General features: G+C 33.2%; 1 non-coding gene across 1 annotated transcript; it reads left to right on the top strand.

Annotated features, from left to right (window-relative positions):
• The first annotated feature begins 412 nt into the window (after positions 1 to 412).
• On the top strand, positions 413 to 484 carry Trnam-cau. The gene has a single exon. It is a non-coding gene; the product is annotated as a tRNA-Met (tRNA).
• Positions 485 to 24,051: the final 23,567 nt, after the last annotated feature.

Below are 24,051 nucleotides of genomic sequence, written 5' to 3'. Positions count from 1 at the left end.
TTATTTTTTATGTATAATTTATTCCATTTGTTTAATAGAAAAGTAATATATCATTATCCGTCGCTAAGCCAAGGTGCGTTTCTTTCAGTTTTAAAATGCTATTTAACAATAATAAAAATGGCGTAAATTTTTAACGATTTTTATATAACAGCGAAATAACATTCCACTTCAAGAATCTCCCATGTGGAAATAAGTAGTTATAGCTAGAGGCAACTATTACAGCCCTATTGAAACTCTTTGAAGTGGTTTTAAACAATATTAATTATTGAAAAAGAAAGGTTCTAACAGTTCATAGTATTGTAACAAACGGTTTGTGCTAATCTAAACAGAAAAAAATCTTTCAAACAAATAATATTATAGCATAGCAGCATTGATTACGCTTATATACATTAATTTCACAAACGTTCTCAAGAGCAGAGTGGCGCAGTGGAAGCGTGCTGGGCCCATAACCCAGAGGTCCGTGGATCGAAACCACGCTCTGCTAAGATAACTTTTTACTTTTTTTTTTTCATTTTCATTTTAATTTTTATGTTTAGCACCTAAATGAGAAATGTACAATAAAACAATTTAAGTCAGGTTAATTAAATTTTATACATGTAATTTTTGTTACGATTTTGTCGCGTATTCTTCGTATCATGTATTTAATTGAATAAACTTGTTATCGTTATAAACTATTCATTTTAATTTTTAAATTACCACAAATACATCATTATGTTGCTAGTACACATGCATTTTTAATAATCTGTATTCATTACAAATTTATAATCTTTCGGTAGAAAGAAAAAACCAGTTCATGACATTTTTATTTTTAAAGGTACGCATAAGGCATTTCTATGCATATAATAGTTATTATTTTATCCATTTATGACAAAGTAGGTACGTACTATATAATAAGATTCAAGTACAGGTCAAGTATTATGTTTTCCTAGTAGTGTTTGTATGTTTGGCTCAGGTTTCCTATTGTCCAGCTGCCAACTAATGTGGAACAACAATAAACTGAATATTATAAATTCTAGGCACAGAGTATTGCATGATGTGATTAGCTTTTTTAAACGAAAATACAAAAGTAAAATCTATATCACATCATTATATAAAAGAAAAATGAGTATTTTTAAAGAACTGTTTTTATTTCTTCCGCTATAAAAATATGCTCGTAAACTTAAATAAAATATTATGTTGTTTTCTATACCTACATTATTTGTTCATTCTACTATTCCCTGTGAAATATATTTTAAAAAAGCCGGCTAAGTGTGACTTAGACTCGCATGGCGGGTTCCGTATTAGCGTGTGATTTTTTTCAAAGCTGAACGTGACGATCTAATGTAGTGTTTCATATTTATGTTATTCGAAGTTTTTCCCTTACATATGCTACAAGTATGATATCTTGCTAAATTTAATTATTTAACGTCAACGGACACTACCCAAAGGTTTTGATATTGTGATATTGTAAAAATGCAACAAAATATATGCATACTTAAATGCAAGATAAGATTAGCGTTGATGTGATAAGCGCGATACGTGTGATTTATTCATAGCTTTAGGACAATATAGATTCAAGTACGTGCTATTAATTTCAGCATAATTATTCAGCCATTGCTGAGACAGGTATTGACAGACAGACGCGCAGAGGGACAGTGAAGTGATCGTATAATGATTGCGTTTTGTTTTCGTTACAGGTACGAAACCCTAAAAGCGAAATGGCCACTTTCACACATTCACACAAGAATGGCTAAAATTGATGAAACTTTTAAGGGTTTTACATTTGAAATCTCGCGAACATAAAGCGTTGCGTGTACAGTTCAAAATTGCTATATAACGAAATCTGCTCGACTCTACTACTAAGTCAGACTGCTCTGCTCGACTACTAAGACTCCGTTCCTTATTTCAAAAACAACATTTGAAACCCTCAAAGTATCGTAGTTCATCTATTGTTATCTCAACCTGCCCCCATTTATGGAACATCGGAAACCAGCGAGTATCAAACGAAGTTGTATTTTTAACATTGCACCGCTTCAAGCCAAACAGTGTCCCTAGCCAGCCGACTGTGAAACTGAACAGTTTTCTGTATAAACAAGGCGGCAAACAAACAACCACCGTTTGTTTTAGCATGGGATGATGATCATTTAACGCACATGTTGTCAAATGTTTTCCTAGCCCTGTTATTGTATTTATCGTTTGCTGAATATCATAAGTCTTTCATTTGGATCGGATACGGTTTTATTTGCTTCAAAGGAGATGCTGTATAGAAAAGATCGTGTTATTAACATTTTGAAGTTGTATTCATGAAGACAAACATCATTATGTTTGTCTTCATGAATAGGGAGTAAATAGGGAGTTTGCTACGGCTTCGTTCGCTTAGGTTCAGGCAATACGTGCCTCTTTTTGCAGTTCTTTATTTGTGAAAGTAAATAATATGGACTATGTCAATTAGGATTTGTTTTACATTTTATATTTGCGGTAATATCATATTCAAGTATTTAATTTATTACCACTATTACAAAATATATCAAGACCACAATAAGAAGACTGAGTCTAGTATGATTATGTATTCGAAAATTAATTTAAAAAGTCTTTATGTTATTGTGTAGGTGTCGTTTTTGTTCATTGACTGCAATTTCTGACTGAACGAACCATTCTATAACATCATTTGAAAATTGCATCTAATGCCTCGCAGTCGCACCCTCACACCCTGATTATTATGTAGATTCCAATTTAAAACCACTTGTTATCTAGTTAGCGACAAAAATACCTAACTACGGACCCCAGACTAGCCTCCGGCTGCCAACTAGCTGTGAGTAATCGATGGCAATCGACAAACGAACCAGCCGACTGTCAAATTCTAGTCTTCAATGTAACAAAAAGAAAAATTTCTACCGGCGACTTAAAAAACAACGGATTGACAACCCTATGTCGCTGACTTATGAGCCATTCGTGCGGTAGGGTTGGCAAAACATTTTGGCAGTTGGTTTTCTAGGTGCGTAATGGGGGTTCTTGTTATGTTAATCGGTGCCCTGAGGCACCGTGGTAGGGGACGTCTTCTGCCATCGATTGCAACTCAATTGTAAGAATATAACTAATTTTATTGAGTGCTCTTAACTAAGTAGGTACTCACATGTACTGGAGTATGTACTAGTGGGAGGCCTTTATATGGATTAAGTGGTGCCTGCGACTGTTGCAATCGAATTTATCCCATTATATGGCATAGATATACACCCTGATATGAAGTCATTTATACATTTGATGCTAAGTAATAGATTATTTTGCGTAAATTTCGTTTATAGTTATGTGTATTGTATTTTCTTTTCAATAGAATTTATTTTTAGAAGTAAGTATTAGTTTTTTTAAATGTATGTTTTTATTAGATTTCTATTGCAAAGTAGTTATAAAAGAAATGGGACCACTACATTCGAATTGAGAACTTCCTTTTTCTTGAAGTCGGTTGATAACTGCGTTTACCAATTAGCGCAATTTTTCGTTATACTTATAATACACTAGCTGTTCTCTCCGGCTTCTCCCGTTGTACTTATATAGCCTATGTAGCTCAGCGAAGTAGCAGCTTTCTAACAGTGAAAGAAATTTTTAAAATCGATCCAGTGTTTTGCGTGAAAACGTTACAAAAATACGGAAGTTTCTTCTTTATAATTTTAGTGGAGATAAGAAAGAGATCAACCCACCTACCATCTAACTGAAAGGCGATCCTTTTTCAGTACTAGGATTCAACTTGACGAAGTTCCCACATCACACCTCTGTGCTTGCAACAACCACGAAACGTCCTAAAATATACTATAAGACAATTCAATGGTTTGAAAAATTATGCGTTTTGTATGTCACGAATGATCTCATCGCGCAGTGGTATGCATTAAATGAAATCGTGACGTATGTACTATTTAATATAGCTGATACGGTTTCATATCCATGGAAAATTGAGCTTTATGTAAAGGTAACAAAAAGGTTTATAGTGGCAGTTTTGCTTCTGGTTTGTCATAGTTTATTAGATACTTTTGGCCGTGGCTTCGCACGCGATTATTTGGAGTAGTTTAATATATGTTATTGTACATATAAACCTTCCTCTTGAATTACACTATTTTTTTTTAAAAGACCCCATCAAAATCCGTTGTGCAGTTTTAAGGATCTAAGCATACATACATAGAGTGACAAAGTTATATAAAATTGGTGTAGATCTTCAAGAACAAGACAACATGACAGTTATATTTCTGGCGGAATAAAATCTGTTATAATTGGGCAAGTTTGAAACCCTGAAAGACCTGATTTCAATGGTATAAAATCATACTGTCATTGGGTACGGTGTGAATAAAAAGCATATAAACAAACAAACAAACGTTCACATTTATAATATTAATATAAATTATTAGTTGGGGTGTAACTATATTGGTTATCCAACCAATATCTTTCGTTGTCAGTCATACACAGCCATAGATTTGTTTCATACAAAGAAAATATTATATCCCTTACCCATCCATCGTAAATCACAATACAACCAGATCTTGCATGCCATCTTTATCAAACCCAATAAAATTGTTTACGCAAGCCTTATCTACAGTCTACTTACACGCAATATATCTATCTCCCTCTAATCTACCGTCTCGCTCGTTTGACAGATGTCAACGAGTTTACCGCCAAATCGACGTGACAGCACACACAGATTATAATTCACTTTGTTTATTTTTTTACACGTTTTTTAAATGCTAGAAGCTGTGGATTCGCTGAAAGTCGTAGTCGCACTGAACTCGGCCTCTCGGCTAAATTTTCAATTCAAACAGGGCCTTTATAAGGGTAGTGACGCTACAAAATTTACATATCGACGTAATAACGCTGATTTAAATTCGGCGGACGTTGTTGAACGGATCTTTTGTTGTGAAATTAAAATGCTTTTTTTAGTGAAATGTGACAATTGTAGTTGGTTGTGTTTTGCGAACGTAAGTTAAGTCAAACATTTGTTATTGAATGCAATCATTACACACTGTGGTTGCGATATGTATTTTACAATTTTTTTAATAAAACACATCCCGTAATTGTTTTATTTCTAAAACAATCAACTACACTGACTGAATTTTACAAACAAAAATCTACAATACCTCTTAAATCCTGGCACTCCTGATCAAAGTAATGAGATAAAATGTAATTATGGTGTTGTCACTTATCCTTGATAAATGTGTAAAGTTGAATTAAATCAGTGTGCAAAAGAGAGGATAAACAGTCGGTACATACATACATACAGGTGAAACTAATAAAAGTGTGTTACTACTAATAGTTGATATGTTTCCAAGAACAAATCGTAATTAAAAGAAAAACACTAGAAAAACTACGTTCGCATAAATGTTGTAACGAATGGGCATTCATTGAATATCTTTCCGCTGTTATGCAGCCATTATCATCATAAAAAACTATTTACTGGGATATTTGTGGTCTTATGAAACAAGTAACGCTTGTATTTTATTCATAATTTAAAATATAACATATATCTACTACTTCTTCATTTGAACAGTTCTCTATTCCTGTTATTTTTGTCTAATAATACGAAGAAAAAAAACGGTGAAGGAAAACATCGTGAGGAAACCGGCATGTCCAAGAACCAAAAGTTCGACGACATGTGACATCTGCCAACCCGCATTTGGCCAGCGTGGTGGATTATGGCCTGAACCCTCATAGGAGGCCCGTGTCCCAGCGGTGGGAACATATATGGGCTGATGATGATCATGATGATACGAAGAAATGCATACTGTATATATACATTACTACAAAAATACAATTCAGACACTGTATTCATATCCACATCCAATCGATCCACCTTAAACTACGACAAAACAATTCAGAAACTATTCCTCAAATAGGCTAAAACAAAATATGCTTCAACTCCATTCCCGTACACTACTAAATATCTATAGATACAAGCGAGATCAATAACGACAGGATATCTGCGCATATATACGCATAGTGGGACGATGTCTGCCCATAATATTCTTTGGGGTGCATCTCATTTGCTTAAGAACCTGCCTTTGTCAACAGTCGGGGTGAAAAATCGATAGCCGCAAACGACCTTCGATCAGTTGCCTTGTATCTTAATTCGGGATACAATTTAAAATTTTCCTTTTTACTTCCTCTGTACTTGTTAAATGGGATTACAATTTTGCTTCCCTTGAATTTTGTAAAAAATATTTCCAGTGTTAATTTGTCCCTTTTATAGGATGTTTTTGAAAAATATATAGTCATTTTGATTGAATTTCATTTAGGATTAAATATCCTTAACATGAAACATTTTCTACCTCCAAAACCTGTAAATTTGTTAATAATGTTTATCTGCTAGAATCTGAACTAAAGTTAAACCTGTTATTTCTTCCGTTTTATCCCTTTTCGGTTCTCCGTACGTCAAACGGAAAAAAATTAACTCTTTTAGGATCACTGTGATGTCCGTCTGTATGTCTCTCCGTTTGTCAAGACTATGTTTTCATCAATACATGGAGGTATCAAGCTGAAATTCATATCAAATACTCAAGTCCACTATATTAGCTGTGAAAAAACAAACTTCTGAGCAAATGCAAGAGAAGCAAATCCTACAGGGAACCTAATTCTTGTAAATTCAGAAGCTTGAAATTTGTTACGATACAAGCTTCTATAAGACCTTGCTTCGTAACAAATAAAAGGCAGTGTATAAATGGCGAAAAGTAGTTTAGTTCCGTCATAATATTAAATAAAAGCATAAAATTAAATAAAAGCAAAAAGTTACACCCGCACTGACCAGGTTTTATTTAATCTTGACAGTTGCTGCTATATTCATTAGATAGGTTTTCAATTCGCTGGTTCGCTGGTTGCGGTTCTTCCAAATACCCGTGTGACTGTGTAAAATAAACTACTTATTGTGTCTAACTGATTCATATCAAGAAACCCCTCGAAACAAATCATTTAAGAACGTTCTCCTCATTCAGCATATATTCGCGAGGTACGCACTAACAATAAAACATCACTAGACCTTTAAAAACATTCACAATCCCACGCTTTGACTAATACCCGCATTTACGCGTCACATAATGTTTATCTTTATTTATTTACGTGTTAACGAATACATTGCTATAATGCATCTTTGATCCGTATGCAAATACGCTGGACCCCAACATGCAAATACTGTATAAAAACAAGGGCGAGAGTAATGCTCTTAACTATATTAATATTTTAAAATAGATAAAAACATCCGAATCGCACTTACGATAAGCCTTTACTGGCAGAGATTTAGCGCACACGTTGCAATATTGGTGCATATATTAGACTGTGTTTTGCCAATCGATTGAAATAAGGTACCTCTTTATTTGATGCTATGCATCGTAGGAAGAATTATTTCACTTTTTTTTACAAACACTTTTTTCCTTTCGATTATTTCCAGGTTAAATATAGATTTACGTACAGATTTATTCATCATAGTTGACTAACCTTAAGATTACTAGCTAAACTTTACTAACGTTTAACTAACTTTGTTGTCCCATCCACTTGTGGAGAGTGCACTACAGAACACAGTAAATACATAAATAAGACATTTTGCATAAATCCCTAATTATATAGAAACAAAACAATTCAAACATAGTCCATCATCACCTTAATGCATATCTTTTAACTATGGCACATTTCACAGATGAATATTTACTAAACGAATTAAAAGTGCATTCGTTTATTGATTTCAACAAAAAATATCTTTAAAAGGAACCGAATTCTACGTTGGGTTCTATTGATGTTCATCAACCACCATACTCATTCGAGCATGATTTCAAACCGAAACCATTTGCAACCTGGAAGGTCCTTTCACCAACAAGAAAGAAACCCAATAGAGGTCATCAGGGCATAGTGACGTGACGCAACATCGACAGTCGATACTTTGGCCGGCGTGACGAGACGCATCGATAAAAAGATTACACGACGGCATACGATTCGTGCGTGATAGGAATATTAATGACCTCTCCCCTTGCTAATAGATTTTAATCGGCCCTGGCGAGTACAGCAAGTCGTTGACAATTCATTTTTGTTGTACGTTTTAAAATGTGCACAAAATTACTAAATGTTTGAACTCAAGACATGTCTGTTACGTTATTAATGCGGATATAAATCGTTCCTAAATAATCATTTATGATATCGATACCAACATTATATTCAATTGAATAACTACTATGTAATATATATACAAGTGAGATATATAACTATATATATCTATTTATATAAACGTCCAGTTAGGAACCTCACGTTTCACGATTATTCACGTTGATAAAGACATCGTAGGTACTACCTAACATTAGTTTTTTGTCAAAACACGAGAACATGGAGGCTAAAACACGGGATAGAATATAGGATATGTTTATATTGGACATTAGTATGAGTTAACAAAAAAAAGAAAGATTTTGGAAATAGTTAGAGAATGAACTTTATTAATAAAAAATGAAGAATACATAGTATTATGTGATGATTAAAAGAAAGATCTTAACCTAATAAATTATCAAACTAAGAACTTACAAACGAATGATTAATGCATTAGTCGCATCAAATGATTAACAAGATGTATCATTCTAGAGCAAGGACAATTAAACGTTTCCTACACCTTGGAATATGTAAATATAAAAAAAAAAATTGTCAGGTATACAACTAAAACATACTCCAAAATATTCTGAGATTAGGTTCATCTGAATAATAATAGTACACAATAATGTTGACAAATAAATTATCATATCCCAGTTCCAATTAACCCACACGGTAGCACCATTTGCAAATTCCGGGTAATTATAAAACTTATCCCGGTACAGGATATAAGCCCGGGATACAGGATTGACGTCTTAACGCACAACTTCGTTCCTGCTTATCTATTCCGACACGACACGAGGATTTTTAGACTATACGATAAAATATGTACTATTGTTGGTTATAGGGCTTTTACAAGTCTTTTAGATTATACGATAAAAATATTTATTGTTGTTGGTTATAGGGTTTCCAGAAGTCTTTAAGGCTATACGATATATGAATTAATGATTTTCTAACAGATTATGAACGTGATTTATTCTTTATATTATTAAAACCACCGTTTCAAAAATTTTACAGCGAGCTTTAAAGTATTTAATTGTTTATGACAGATTTTAGATGGAAATACAAATAACAATTATAAAGTTTTGTTTATTTTATGGTTGTACGAATATATCTCATACAAATACCACACGCTAAATAAAACACGCTACACTAATACCTTTAGAATGAAAAAAAAAAAGAATTGTCAAAATCGGTTCATCAAGCCAAGAAGCATGAGAGAAACCAATCTAATTACGAGCCTCCTCCTTTTCTAAAAGTTGGTTAAAACACATACACACCGTGTTGTGGAAACGTTTCACAAGCCGTGTCTTCATTATAGAGAATAACTTAGATCCAAAACTCGATTAGACTTTGCAGTTCAACAGACTTGTACTTAGCTATTAGACATGTTGTGAAATAAATTATATTGTGGCGTGAAATTTATGTTTTAGACTAGGAAATTAATTTCTGATAACCATCAAAGCTCCCAAATGAATAAATCGATTTTGGTGCGATTTTTTTTAACGAAATGGTTGGTATATTAGAAATATAAGAATGTTTATGAGTACCTGTAAATAAAGACCTAGTTAACTATTAAATTATAAATACATATTTTATTTTAAATCTGCTAATGTATTTAGTAAAAGCTTATGCAAATGTTAATAGTTATATATCCTTATAATATATTATTTTTTATGTCCTCCGAAACAAATTGCGGTAAGCGACGGGAAGGAAGGGCCGACCTCTGGGCAGCCGACCTTTCTATCTGACCATCTGCCCTCTTTGCTACTGTTTTCCACTTTTACAGTACTGTTACCTGTTTAAAGGAGATTATATCAAATTCTATTAAAATGCCAATTTATTAAATCCAAATAATGCACAGAATAAAAATTAAACATTTTAGACAAAAAATATATCTCTTAATATATAAAATTAAGAATATCCACTGAAGTGTTCTTTGTTCCATGTGTTTTCATAAAATAAAAACCAAACGGCATCTTTCTTCAAGTTCAGAACCAATCAAAGGCAATACTGCGCCCCCAATAAAACCTGATAGTTTAACGATTATCCATTTTCCCGTATCATCATCTGTCCCCAAGTTCCCACGGAGGAACTCCTAAGTAGTGTTATCGGTCATCTTATCAATCTATATTAGGTCCGTCACTCCCTCTGTCAATAGAGGAGGATTTCTTTTGTTTGATCCTCTGAGACACTTTGTGCCCTTTATTCTTTGCGTTATAGGTGACTAAATGGTTTGGTACTTTAACTGTTATGTATTACAAACTATCTGTATCCAGCGGCTTCACTCGCTATAAAGTAGCTTATGTGCTAATCTAGACTGTAATCTATCTCTGTACCAAATTGCATATAGATGGGATAAGCTGTTTATGCGTGAAAGAATAACAATCATACCTAAGTAAGATATTAAAATCTAAAATATAAAATTCTCGTGTCACAGTTTTCGATGCCGTACTCCTCCGGAACGGCTTGACCGACTTTGGCGAAATTTTTTGTGCTTATCCGGTATCTATGAGAATCGGCCAACATCTATTTTTCATACCCCTAAATAATAAGAGTAAGGCAGAACAGCGTTTGCCGGGTGCAGCTAGTAGAGTTATAAGCTATACATTCCATTTACATCCATCAAGGCGCCTTAGTTAAAGATCAAGACGTGATTATATGGAAATTTAAAATTCGACACATATACGTTGCAGAAAAGGAAATATCTTCATCTTCAATACATTTCTTCTGATTATATTTTACCTCCGTCCATTCCATTCACGATCCCTATAAGTCTGAAAGTCATGAGTACATATTTAATATAATAGATGATGGTATTGAAATATTTTTTATTGTATCAAGACTCATATTTCAATCTGCTTTGAATCTTTAGAAAAGGGGAAAATAAAAAAGTCGAAAGCTTGTAAAAACATTGAATTAATGAGGCCCATTAAGGAGTGATTATCACATCTCCGCATGTCTCCACACCCGCTGATTTGCTCAACAAGTGTTAGGGACTTTCTTTAATGTGTCCGTTTCGCTGACCCTGCGGTGGGATACATAACATGGAGAGATGCTTTATACGTAGGAAGAGTGTATCTTTAAAACATATCTATTATTACTTTTAATGAATGGTTTTCGAAGACAAGACATTCTATTGTAAAAAAATTGCTTGCGTCTATCAAAAGTGTCATAAATTCTTCAACTTCGACGGTACCTTCAAAATGTTTGTAGTGTGAATGAACTAATTTTACAACAACAACGATTTAGGAAATTAATATCAGTAATAATACATGTAACTCATAAGAATCGTATAATCTGTAAACCTCATTATAATAAGTACCCTGTCGACTACAAACAATTACAAATATGTTGTTTGGAAAAATTGAATACCTACTGTCGTCTGTCTATAGATATTTTTAAAGAGAAATATGATTAATCAGGTATTACGGAGCTAGTAGCGATTTAAATGTATTTATTTCCTTTTTATCCCTTGCGAGTCTCAAACTCTCGTGTTGTCTCCACACTAACTAAACACATTTAGAAAAAATCCCCAAACACTGGGTATCGTAATCTGTGACATCTGACGTCGCCCTCGCTGGCTCGGTGTTTAGTGCAGTTTAAGTGACCACCTCCGTTTGTTCGCATCTTAACCTCTTACATGAGTTTTATGTCACCTCGCCTGTGGCCCTCGCTTTATTGTTTGTTTTGATTCTGGTAACGATAGTGGATTTTTTTTCTCATTGAGATTTTACGAAGGAAATGTTATTTTGTCAGAAAATGGTTTATTTTTATAAATACGGGACGGGTAGGATATGTATGATTTTGTTTGTGCCACAAACAGAATGAACCTCGAACTTGTACTTTACCATTTGATTCTCAATTGAAGTCTCAATGGAGAGGTCTGCTAGTGCATATAAAACTCACTGTTAAAATTAACCTTAAAAACTTTATCACTAAAAATTGAACATAATCTATTATTGATTTAATATTGTAAAATAAATCGAACTAAATCTGTGATATATATGTTTGAGAATCATAACAAAAAACTGTAGATAAAACTTAACAAATAAAAAAAACATTTTAAAAACCGCCGAACAGTTATACCGGCCAAAGCCAGTAAATGAAATTAGCAAGGCAATTACCGGTCAAGTGGTTCACGGGGTATGACCAAATTGCCTGTAATTACATTATGGTGAAAATTATTCGTTAATTTTTTATTTTACGCTACACTGAGCGATCCCGGCTGATTTATATTTCCGGTATATTTCGTTTTTGAATATTTTTGGCGGAACAAAATACTTAGAGAGACCTACTGTATAGTTTAACCATGCTATTATTTCACATAGTCGATAAGATAGTTCAATTTATTAATTATTAAATGTTATTTAATTAGATGGAGAGCAAATGAAAGGTTGACTGTTGTATATTCTTTTATTAATATGGGTCAAGTATACACTTGTTTTGCTGTTACATGAATATGTTGTAATAATATTTTTTTTTTACGCAAAGACGTCGAATCCAGGTCCCATTAGTTCACTGAAGATATTACAATATTTTCTTTTATATTATATATTTAACTTGCAATTTACCAAGACTTTAATTTATAATGGATGATATTATCGGCTGATAATAAACAACCTTCTCTATTTCTAAGAGAATAACATTTATATTTGGCGTCTATTGCGCAAGTGACACATCTAACTACACTGCGTGCACATTACGGGCACAATGACTATCGCAAAGCACCGCACAACAAAAAAGGCCCACTTTTGTTTCTCTTTACGTGCGTATTGTCATTATTTGAGGCACGTGGTCTCGAATATATAATGTTTTATTATTAGCGGTTACGACTTCACGCCTTTAGCGGCGTTGTACGACTGATAGCGCCTTTGTTCTAAGAAATGTTTATCTCCTCGCGTGCTGTTTTCTTTGGCCGGCTGTGTAAAATGAAGTTTTATTTAGAAAATGCTTGTTTATTGTTAATAAAGAATCTTTAAATTACCTGCATTTGTTAAATAAATTTATATAATGCGAAAATTCAACAGGGAAACAAATTGAAACAATTTTAATTGAAACAAATTTAGTCATCTGGTAGTGTGATGTTTTCTAGGACTGTTGAAAATGTGTGACATAGATTTTGATTTGCTCTTTTCAAATCAAATCAAATCAAACTTTCCAGGCTCAGGCCCATATTCTCGTACCAAATGAGAAGACGACTTAAGTGATTTTTAATATTTGTGCAAATAAAACAATTTGTTAGAGTATATCATGTGATACCTGTATGTTCACTGAGTAAAATATAATATGTTTGTAAGCAAAATATAAGGTATTGTAGGATAATATTTATTCTGTTATATCATATTGGTAGTTTCTTTTATTTGTTGGACATGTGTACATAAATAATAATTGGTATCAAATTTAAATTAAAAAAATGACAAAATATGTACACCCATAATATTTTTTATAAAATTGGGTTATAGAAACTTATTTCGTCAGTGGGCTATAAAAAATTACATTTGTTTATGTAAGCTGGAGAAGAAATACATAGTTTATTTTTATTATGACATTGATATCTGACCTATAAGATCCTTCACAATATACATTTGATTAATAATCCAACTTAAAATGACTTGCTAAGCAAACACTTGCTCACACACAATTAACAATAGCGGAACAAAGCGTGAAACAATTTAAAAATCATAATGATTACACGCAGTTCGATTGTAAAGATTAGCTCACATCAATCATTGTTGGCGGCAAGCGGAGCGAGGCGCAAATCATAGTCCTGGAGCGTCGCTCTGACACCCACATCCCTAGCGCGGGCAAAGACTAAAAATCTATCAGAACTTCTATACGCAGGTGTTGAGACATTTAAAAAATTTTCTATTCATTTCCAAAGCATTTTAATGCTATATAAAAAATAATATTAAATTATGTAGGTTTTCTCAATGGAGACCTTATTTAGTAATCTACTTACTACTCGAAAATCAAATAAACGACATATAAAGTGTAGGTTATTTCAAATAATTTAATTTTTAATTATAATAGTCACACATAAATGTTATGAATATATCAGTGTCTGTTTATCCTGCACGTTACAAGCAATATGGTTGAAACAAAAGAAAATACAAATAAATAGTATAAGGAACGGGAAATCGCAAATTATTTAGCAGTTCATATTTATACTATATATACAGTTAAAAGTAAATCTCGGGCCTATGCATTCCTGACGTACATTATAAAGAAGTTAACCAAATGCATAAACCGCATCATATTATAATGGCCGCGCCGGTTCTGCGGTTGCTCTGCGCGCGCGCACTCGCAGTGGGAGACGTCGACAATACACAGGAAGTGTCGACTAAATCGAATTACTCGCATGCATTTTGTTTAATTTTGATACGTCACCATTGTTTCCGATTGTTAGCTGAGATTGATTTGGGCGTTTGACGATTAAATAAAAAATTATGGTTGTAGCGTTGAATTGATGTCTGTTTGAGAACTGAGTGAGATTATAGTTTTGTATTTGCCTTTATTTTATATTTAAATTATAATTGTCATAGAGCTATTTGTGGTATTTACAAATAAGTTATTGATATAAACCTTATACTGGTGAGTTAATGTAATTGATAATTGAACGAATCACTATAAGGTGATTAGATTCGTTTAAACTCTTTAGATAAACTACTTGATTTTAAATAAGTTTGAGATCTCTCTCTAAATAAGTATTCGCTGTATATCGACATCTTTATTAATATAATCTCAATCCAAATTAAAATTCACAGTCTTGAGTAAATTTCCCATCAGTTCTAGTTCACCTTCACAGAGCTTTCGCTCAAATAATCCGCTCATATTAAAGGATCCCATAGACAATACGACAATATCCTATTGTCATATTGGCCGCATACATCGCACCCACGTGTTGGCTATTGCAAGAGTTCCGAGAAAACTGCGGGCGCGCCGTATCGCGGCTGTAAATCAATATATGATTACAAATTTAATGCTACTGTTGGACTATAAATCAGGTATTTTAAATTACGAGCCGTAAGCAATGGGCTCGGCCCCCTAGTGCTCTCTGTCGACACTGTCCTGTGTGGGTAGGGCTGGGATAAGTGGGAACTAGTTGCACCTGCTAGCTCGCATAGTGCCACATTTTGCACTAATCAAATCGAGTCTAAATGATTCGGTTACCTACAAACTGTGAAGCTAATAAAAGCGGATTAAAAATAATAAGGCGTGAGCATTAATTCTACTACAGCAGAATACTGTCCGTAAACATTTTGCAATAGTTCTAAATTTTATAGCATAGCGCTAAACTGTTCAATTTCTATTAATTTGGACTTATTCCTGTAAGAATTGTTCCGTTTAATTCTTTGTCACAAATCAATGTACCGCGCCATCTGCTTAGTTCTGCACGATAGATATAATATCCACATATGTAGGGTACAGATTATTTATAATTAATCTAAAATATGATATGGGATCCGAATAGCATTTTAAAAATAGTGGACAATACCGGTAAGTGAATTTACGTGCTGAATTCTTAAGCTTTAATCACCACGTCCGAATCACTCTTAATGTGACTCAAGTGTTGTAAATATTAGTTACATAGGATTAAAACTATTTCATTAGCATAAATAATAAAAGTTCAAACGCAATTGTAACGTTAGTACATGGTTCTAGCATTAGGTCCGATTATGTAAATGATAAGAAAGTTTCCGAGTAGTTTTCGCCTGAGAATTGAATACATATCGATGAATTTTAACTTTTTTAACGCATGGAGTGTCTCTTTTTGTTTATTTTAAAGTAGGGTATCTCTTCTGCTTTAAAGTGATGTAATTACACTAAAACATATTTTATATGTAATATTTGTGTATTTTATACATGCATCATATGCAAATAATTTTAATTTAGAGTATTACTGATATAAAGTTTTGATATTTTCGCTTGTTCCATCCATTCAAGAAATTTCCAGTCGTCACTACTCCTATCCCTTACCCTTTAAACGGGCAATGCACTCACAGAGGCACTAGGTTGGTGGACATATAAAAAAATTCCCAAGTAATCCATCAAAATCAGACTATCATTAAATTACCTCCAGAACATATATTATATTAAATGAGTAGAGGGATACAGTATACACACTGGTTAAGTAAACTACGAGAAGTGATCATACAAAATAAATAATGGAAACATCGATTGCATTGTACCAACCCTCGGTTACATTTATGATATCAATACTGCAGTTATAAACACGAGGCAACTTTGATATAAAATCCATCAATCGTAGGAAATAAGAATGCTTTTTAAAAAGAAAGGCATCATAGTGTTATTTATTTAGACATTGAAGTAATTGTGATAAACGTTAAGAGTTTACTTTTAATATGTTAATGATATAATAATTGTACATATCAACGAACATAGCTGAAATAAAGTTGTCATCATAATCCCGTATGGTATGTTTTATAGAATTAGGCGACTCTAAAGCATTTTACATGGCAACCTTGCTGTCAACCTTCACTTATTAGATTTGGCAATAACGTATGAATCTACAGTTCCATATCAGATCGTCAATTCAAAGCAGTACATCTCACCCGTGATTTTTCTTTAGCACAGAGTACGCTTAATACAAGATCATAATAACACGACAATAAAAACCTCTGACTATCTGTATAAAACTTGCCACTGGCAGAATCCGTCCTCAGTGAAATCGGGAGTTGCCATTTTATAAAAAAGAGGAAGAGGAATGTATGATTCCAATTTGTGGACATTAAGGAAATTTATTTGGGGAAAATAAGAAATGAATAGATTTTTGTTCTATAGATTATTAACTTCATCTTGTGCTTTATAAATGCGAATCCGAATAATGACTACATTATATCAATAGCATATACCTATTAATTTTAAGCATTGTTTGTTCTTGGATTCATTGAGTACTTAGAATATATAAAATCATCAGATTTCACATTTATTTTTATACATTATAGTATTATCATAATAAAGATACATATAAACCTTTTGAGTCATAGTATCGGCTTGATCGATTTCCATATAATTTTTTAAGGGTATAATAAATACCTGAATATATATAATAAGTATCCTAGCGGGTGTCCTGGCGGGGTAACGTCGATATCAGCTGGTACTCGTAAATACAAGTAAACCAAATGACGAAGTTTTCAGTTTACAAATATACAAAATGTTGTTTTATTCATTATATTAATCAATGTAGCTATAAATTTAATCAATTATGACACTAACTATCGTTATAGGTTTTATAAAGACCATTATAAATATTTAAAACTGACATGGTTGTTAATTTATTCATTTATTTAAAAATACATTGAAATCATAATCATTAAATAAAATTTGAATATTAAAATCGGCCCTTTTAAGTTGATATTTATGTTTCACACCTAATGTTTATACTTTTTATTGCACCAGATTTGTACGAATGACTAATCTTCATGAAACTCTACATATGATACTAGTCTACTACACATATATACCTAATAATTGTTCTAAAAGTTAATTAGTATTTGATTCTAATGTTCTGTTCTCGAAGAAAATAATCTTAAATGCTATGCAGTCAAATTATTTTTATCAGCTGATCACAGGTACTCTGGTGTATTATTTAATTTCGAATTATACTTGAAATAAATATTACCATGATTAGGTCAAGGCCACATTATTCTACTTATAAAAAACATTCAATAAACCTTAAAAAACTATTAGAAAACAGCGTGCATTAAAGACCTAAACCGTATTTTTATCAAGAACACTATCTAAAATAAAAGTAAGAGCTTTTTTATCAGGAATCTATTAGCCTGAAGGCACTGCAGGATGGTGGGTGGTAAATAAATATGATTGTAAAATTTTCACAAGCATCTTTATGAGTCCCGACGACAACTCAATGACACCATCCGCTCCGGGGAATTGCTAAAATGCCTTGCTTTTTTTAATTTTAATACTTACTTGAAAATATTGTGTTGTGTATATATGGCTTTATTTCTATTAATACATCAGATACTTACTTACTAAAACAATTGAAAATTGTGAAAAGATTTTATTGAGATAAAAAAGTCGTAATATTATTTCTAAACAAAAAATTGCAAACAGGAATGAATGTTTATGTATAATGTGAAAAATAATGAATGGATATTTGATAGTGGCAAGGAAATCTTCACTTATTCAACAATTGTTTTAGTACTATATTAAAAATTAATTTTAACATATAATGCTTTCTGCAGAAGCGAATACGATTTTAGTTTAAAACCAAATTGAACCAAAATAAATGAAAATGAACTTTCATGAGCGATTGATTTATTATTGACGTGATTTAGAAAGCGACGTGTTTATCCCGAAAGTGAATGAATTATAACAGATAATCGCGCGCAGTTTCGCCACTGTGAACAAAGGTTAAGTTATTATTAATTTGTGATTTATTATGAACGATACAGCGATTTCCTTTAATTTCGAACTCACACATTTGAGTTATGGCTGCCGAAAATTATGGTGTAAACTTAAACTTGAGTTATTTTACAAATATAATGAATGAGACTAATTCTGCACTTCTCGGTACATTATTTTGTTTGTGACTTTCCATTTTGTTTACAAATTATGAAAAAGAATTAATAGACATTCAATGAATAAAATTAAAGATTATTCATACTAAAGTTCTGTAAAACATTTATTTGTGTATGTTATGCAATGTTCTGAAAATTATAGTTGAAGATTCCTAACTATACGAATCTAATGCATAAATCGTTGAACGCCGACATTTCACCTCAATATTTAACCTGTAGTTGAGACGGTGCTCCAGCGTTTAGCGCTCCCTAATGACGTGGCGAAACCGAACTCCTTCCAAAATTAAACAAGATAAAAAACAGGCGAACGATTGATCACCGCTGGCTACAAACAAAACACAGAAAAAACCACGAGAAACGATGTATGGAACAAATTAAAAGCGCAGCATGAGGTGTTCTGAGCAAGGCTTAGGGCAAATATTAAAGCTGTCAGTTTTGTGTAATAATTTGAAGGGTCGTTTTTGAATTATAAGTTATTGTATGTTTCGTGGTTCCCGCCGCGTGATCAGGGCTGTCTTCCTAGACTAGCTTATCGACCCGTTAGATGGCTTAAATATCTGGATTCTAATGCAGAATTAACTCAACCTAATTGATAAATAACTGTAGTCACTTGTGTTACAGTACCAGCCAATAAATAAATTAAGATACGCTTACCAAAATTTGAGCATAGCTTCTTCATTAGACAGTTTGAAATAAAGAAAAATCAAATTTTAAATTAAATTTCTTTGGCAACCTTAGACCAAATAACGACCTGTAAGTAAATAGGTATGTGAAAGTAACGCTCATTTTTGATAATTGAAATGATATCGATACAATCAACGCGTCCTATGACGATCCGATCATACCGTAAATACCGTTTCTCTGGCTCCTTAGCGGGAAATCGATATTTAATGTCCATTATCGTGTTTGTCCAACAAATTGACTTTCGGTAATAAAAAAGCATTTAAATTAGCTGTCAACTCTCACACATGGGAATAGTAATGTAGAAAATATGTCAGAACTCGAACGTTATCTGTTTTTTGGTCAGAGTTCAATGAATGCACATTGAATTAGTGACACACGCAGTGCTTCAAGCGTGTGGACTGGAATCATTAAAAAAGTGTCAACTGTTAGTTTTAAACAAATTGCTTTGAGTCCCGATACTAAATATTGAGTCGACATTAATAACATACGTGAAGGAACTGACCCTTGCCAAATTGATTGCAATTATGTTCGTAAAAAGGGCAATTTGAAGATTCTTTGGAAAGATGGGCCGTTAATGGTACCGTCAGGTGGGGCAATCGAGATGCACTCGAGGCAGTGATACGACCACTTTTCATTACAATGGTAATAAAAAAGCGCTAGTCACGCACTAAATGCCTCCACAATGCGAGGCGTCGGTCAAAAGAAACAAACAAAAGTGATAAAAGCGCACAATCACGCACCCACGAAATTATTTTTGCCTCGTAACACGTGTCAAGTTTCAATTTTACTAACGTCGGAATTAACAGTGGGCGTAAACAGATTATTGATATTTTCGTTAATAAAAAAGTAATCGATGATCGAATAGAAAAAGCGTCTATTGTTACGAGTTTTGATGTTTTTCGTGCTGGGCTTGACAAAAAAATGATGTTCATCAATCAGAGATGGTTTTATTGACTCGACAATGCGATAGTGCTTTGCTCCCAATTCCACGAAGGTAACGCAATTTTTCACCTGTTAAGGGTGTCTGATTGACTCCAATTTAAGTTTTACGGACAGGTAATTTAAAATTGACTAACTCAAATGAAGTGATCTACATCAACATAAAATACGCCTATTTAATGTTCAGAGTTTAATACTAATAGCCATTGCTTTTCAGTAAAATATGGGACGTCATATTGTATTGCAACATTTTTAGCCACAAATGTGCCATTCTGTTAATAATGCTATAATCATGGGTCTGACACCCCGTCACGGCATACCATTTCCATCTTTGGCGAATTTAATAACGATGTACGTTACATTGCAGGTTCCCGCCCAAAGCAAGAACCCTTGGCGTCAGCCCGCGGAGCATTGTATACGAAAATATGCGATGCAATTTGCTGGGATGGTACAAGGAAATGTTCTGGGTCCAGTTGAAAGTAGAGGAAGCTAATGCCGAGGATTGTGTGGGGAGCACACTATAATTATAGCAAATGTGCCGTATTTGTGCTGACAATGAGAGCTTACTGTTTTAGTTATTTCCTTGTCTCGAAATGTTTACTTTAGACGGCTTTACGTGATTCTTACTAATGCCTAACAATACCTACACTAAAATACAATTGGATGCATACATACATAATATATATGAACTAATTTTGTTACAATTATTAAAGATATATTATTATTTATTTAGGCCAAATACGTGCACGGTTCTGAGAAATTTTATAAATGTTTAAGATTTGTAAAGAAGTAAAGATTTTTTAAATACAAAGTAAATAATAATAACTGTTACATTTTCCCATGGAAAATGAGTTGATACATGTATTACAACTATTTGTTGATGATTTGGTTGTTAAAGAACGTACACTTTTTGAGAGAAATAAAATAAATAAATTTTTTATTCACAAGCTTAATATAGAACTTAAAATACCTTTTACATATCTTAAAATAATCCCTATAATCGCTTATTATAAGCAAAAATACAGCATTAAAAAACACAATTCCATACCTGCAGATCATTTCCTTGCCCTTATCCTGTTGTTAGGCTATTATAATTATCCTATCCATTATCGATGTCACAACATCCATCGAGGATTTTTTCAGCCCACAGGATCTGCCTACGTGCTAAGAGACAAAGGCATTTATTACCATAACCCAGGGTTGGGAGGGGTGTGGCCGAATTAATCATGCGCTCGTGCGCAGGACGAGCAGAACGCTTTACTTTTGTTCCTTTTCTGTCGTAATGACAGTTTCGATAATCCTATGGCTCATCTCAGAGAACAATTGTTGTACGATAAATGAATCGGATTTTAAACGTGTTTTAGACACAGTGCCTTTTTGTGCATGTGCGTGAACTTGATGAATAAAATAGGTAATTGTAAAATAAATTCAAAAGATTCTATATCGAAAATACTTAAGTCAGGGTTTAGATATTATCATATCATTTAGTTTTACCAATAATGCAGAGACAAAATAAATCCTGCTATTTCACAAAAACGTAAAACATTAAGTTAAATCTAATTATAGAGTTAATATCACAAAAAATAAAATTAGGCTTATAATGAGCCTGTTTTAATCACGACATTAACTATGGTCACAGTGTAGAGTCTACATTCATAGTGAGAGAAGCCTACCTCTACAGAGAACACGCGTCATTATAAAGTCGTGTAACCTTAATTACAATCATGAATGAACATCGGTTCATTCAATTTAGAATTACTATCAAAACATGAATGGTTACCCGATGAATGAGACAAGAAACGCAATTGACGGACGTTCCTACATTGTTAGTTCGTTGTCAGAATTTTAAAACATATTCAACCTTATGGATAACTAAAAAGTAATATCGTGATATACTTGAAGAAATTGTAGTTAAGACAATCGTAGAAGGAATAGTGGGCTTTATGACGAAGGCAACAAGTGTCATAATGGTGAAGATAGACGAGAGGTTAAAGATGTCTAGTCATTGCATGTAAAGGGAGATAAAGATGACGCCCGATAAGTTACACAGGGCACAATGGATTTATTGGGAATTGATTTAAGATTTGACGGAGAAGGTGTTGTTGTAATGATTAGGAACTTGATACATTTGTATTGTGGAGAATTATTTTGATCCGTACCTCTTTGTTGCGATTGTTATTTTGGGAACAAAGTCACAAAGAATATCGTTTCGTGTGTGGATAATGAATATGTAATTTATCTATTTCAGAAAATGTGGCAGCTATTTTTGAAAATTGGGCCACCGTGTTGCCTACGAGCGAAATTACGTAATGTTAGTGAGTGGATAGTATCGATACTCCATATTTATGTTTTTTGTATATATATATTGGTTACCTTATAGACATTAGACCACTTTTCACATCTTATACTTAATTAGGATTAGTGGTTTCATAAAGTGCTTTAAGAAGGTTGTAATTTATTAAAAAACCATTTAAAAATGCCCACCATAAAAGTTGGATGAGTATCTAAAAAATTAAGAATTTATATTTATTTCAAATTATTTGCCAATTTATTAATAGAGGGAAAGTAAGTCTAGTGAACAAAAGTGAGATAAAACTAAAGTCCTCGTTCTGAACAGTGTGTGCATATTGTTATTACCAAAATGATAAATATAGCTTTATAAATCGTTCATTAAACTAAAATGACTGGTTACAATTTGAAAGCACGCATTTGTTGGCTACAGAAAGCTTTGTTCACATAACTACAGATTGCGGACAATACAACGACTTGTGAGGGCTTACTTTTTGTCTTTTGCGCCTTTTGGACCATGGATGTATGAAAACTGCGGTACTACAGGTGAAGGCACACCGTTTATTTGGAATTATATATGTATATATGTTTGTGTAAGAAAGCATTGCAATTTGACATCATAAACATAAACATTCTCCTGTAATCTAGCTTCTATATGATTAAAGAAATAAATGAATTCCTCATTACTTTTTCTTGTAATTTTAATTTAAACAATTATCGTTACGTTTTTTTTATGTCACGATCGGCAATGCAGCTGGTGGGTTGCCTGATGGTAAGCGCTACCACCGCCCGTGAACATTTGAAGAGGAGTAAGGTCGATTGCAGACCTTGCGTCTCTACAAATGGATTGCCGACTTCAAATTGGGGTGCGGTACCTCCACGGTGCGTACTGGCCCAATTCGTGACGAAGCGTGTTCAACTACCACATACAAAATTGTAAATATCAAACCGCATATGTTCATAATCGCAAATTGTTTTCGCAGCTCCATGTACAGGATACATTTTGTGAGGTCGTCGATGGGCGTTGTCCCGTCTCAAACAAAGACGTTTAATTGTCGGTTACCAACCGATAAATCCACACAACCACTCATTACCCAACTTATCGAAACATTGTTAATTGAAATCCAGCCTGCGTTTGTGTGCAGGTGTGATGCTGTGTCATAGAAGTGGATAGGTATTTTTATCAATAAAGATTTTATATCTATATTAATATTATAAAGGGTAACGGTAGGTACGTCAATAGTACAGTATTATAAAGCCGAAGTTTTTGTTTGTTTGCTTGAACGCGCTAACCCTAGGAACTACTGTTCCAATTTGAAAATTTCTTTCAGTGTTTGATAGCCCATTTATTAATGCTATAAGCTATATATGTACCATGTGCAAAGCCGGGGCGGACCGCTCGTAAGTAGTATAAAGTATTGTTTGGTCTACATCAAAATATAAAAAAAGTAATACTCACGTTAATACATATTGTATACGTTACATAGGTCGTTTAAAAAGA

Source organism: Zerene cesonia, chromosome 13 (assembly GCF_012273895.1).
Source record: "Zerene cesonia ecotype Mississippi chromosome 13, Zerene_cesonia_1.1, whole genome shotgun sequence".
Classification (NCBI taxonomy): Eukaryota; Metazoa; Arthropoda; class Insecta; order Lepidoptera; family Pieridae; genus Zerene; species Zerene cesonia.
This window is presented reverse-complemented; position numbering and strand designations above follow the sequence as displayed.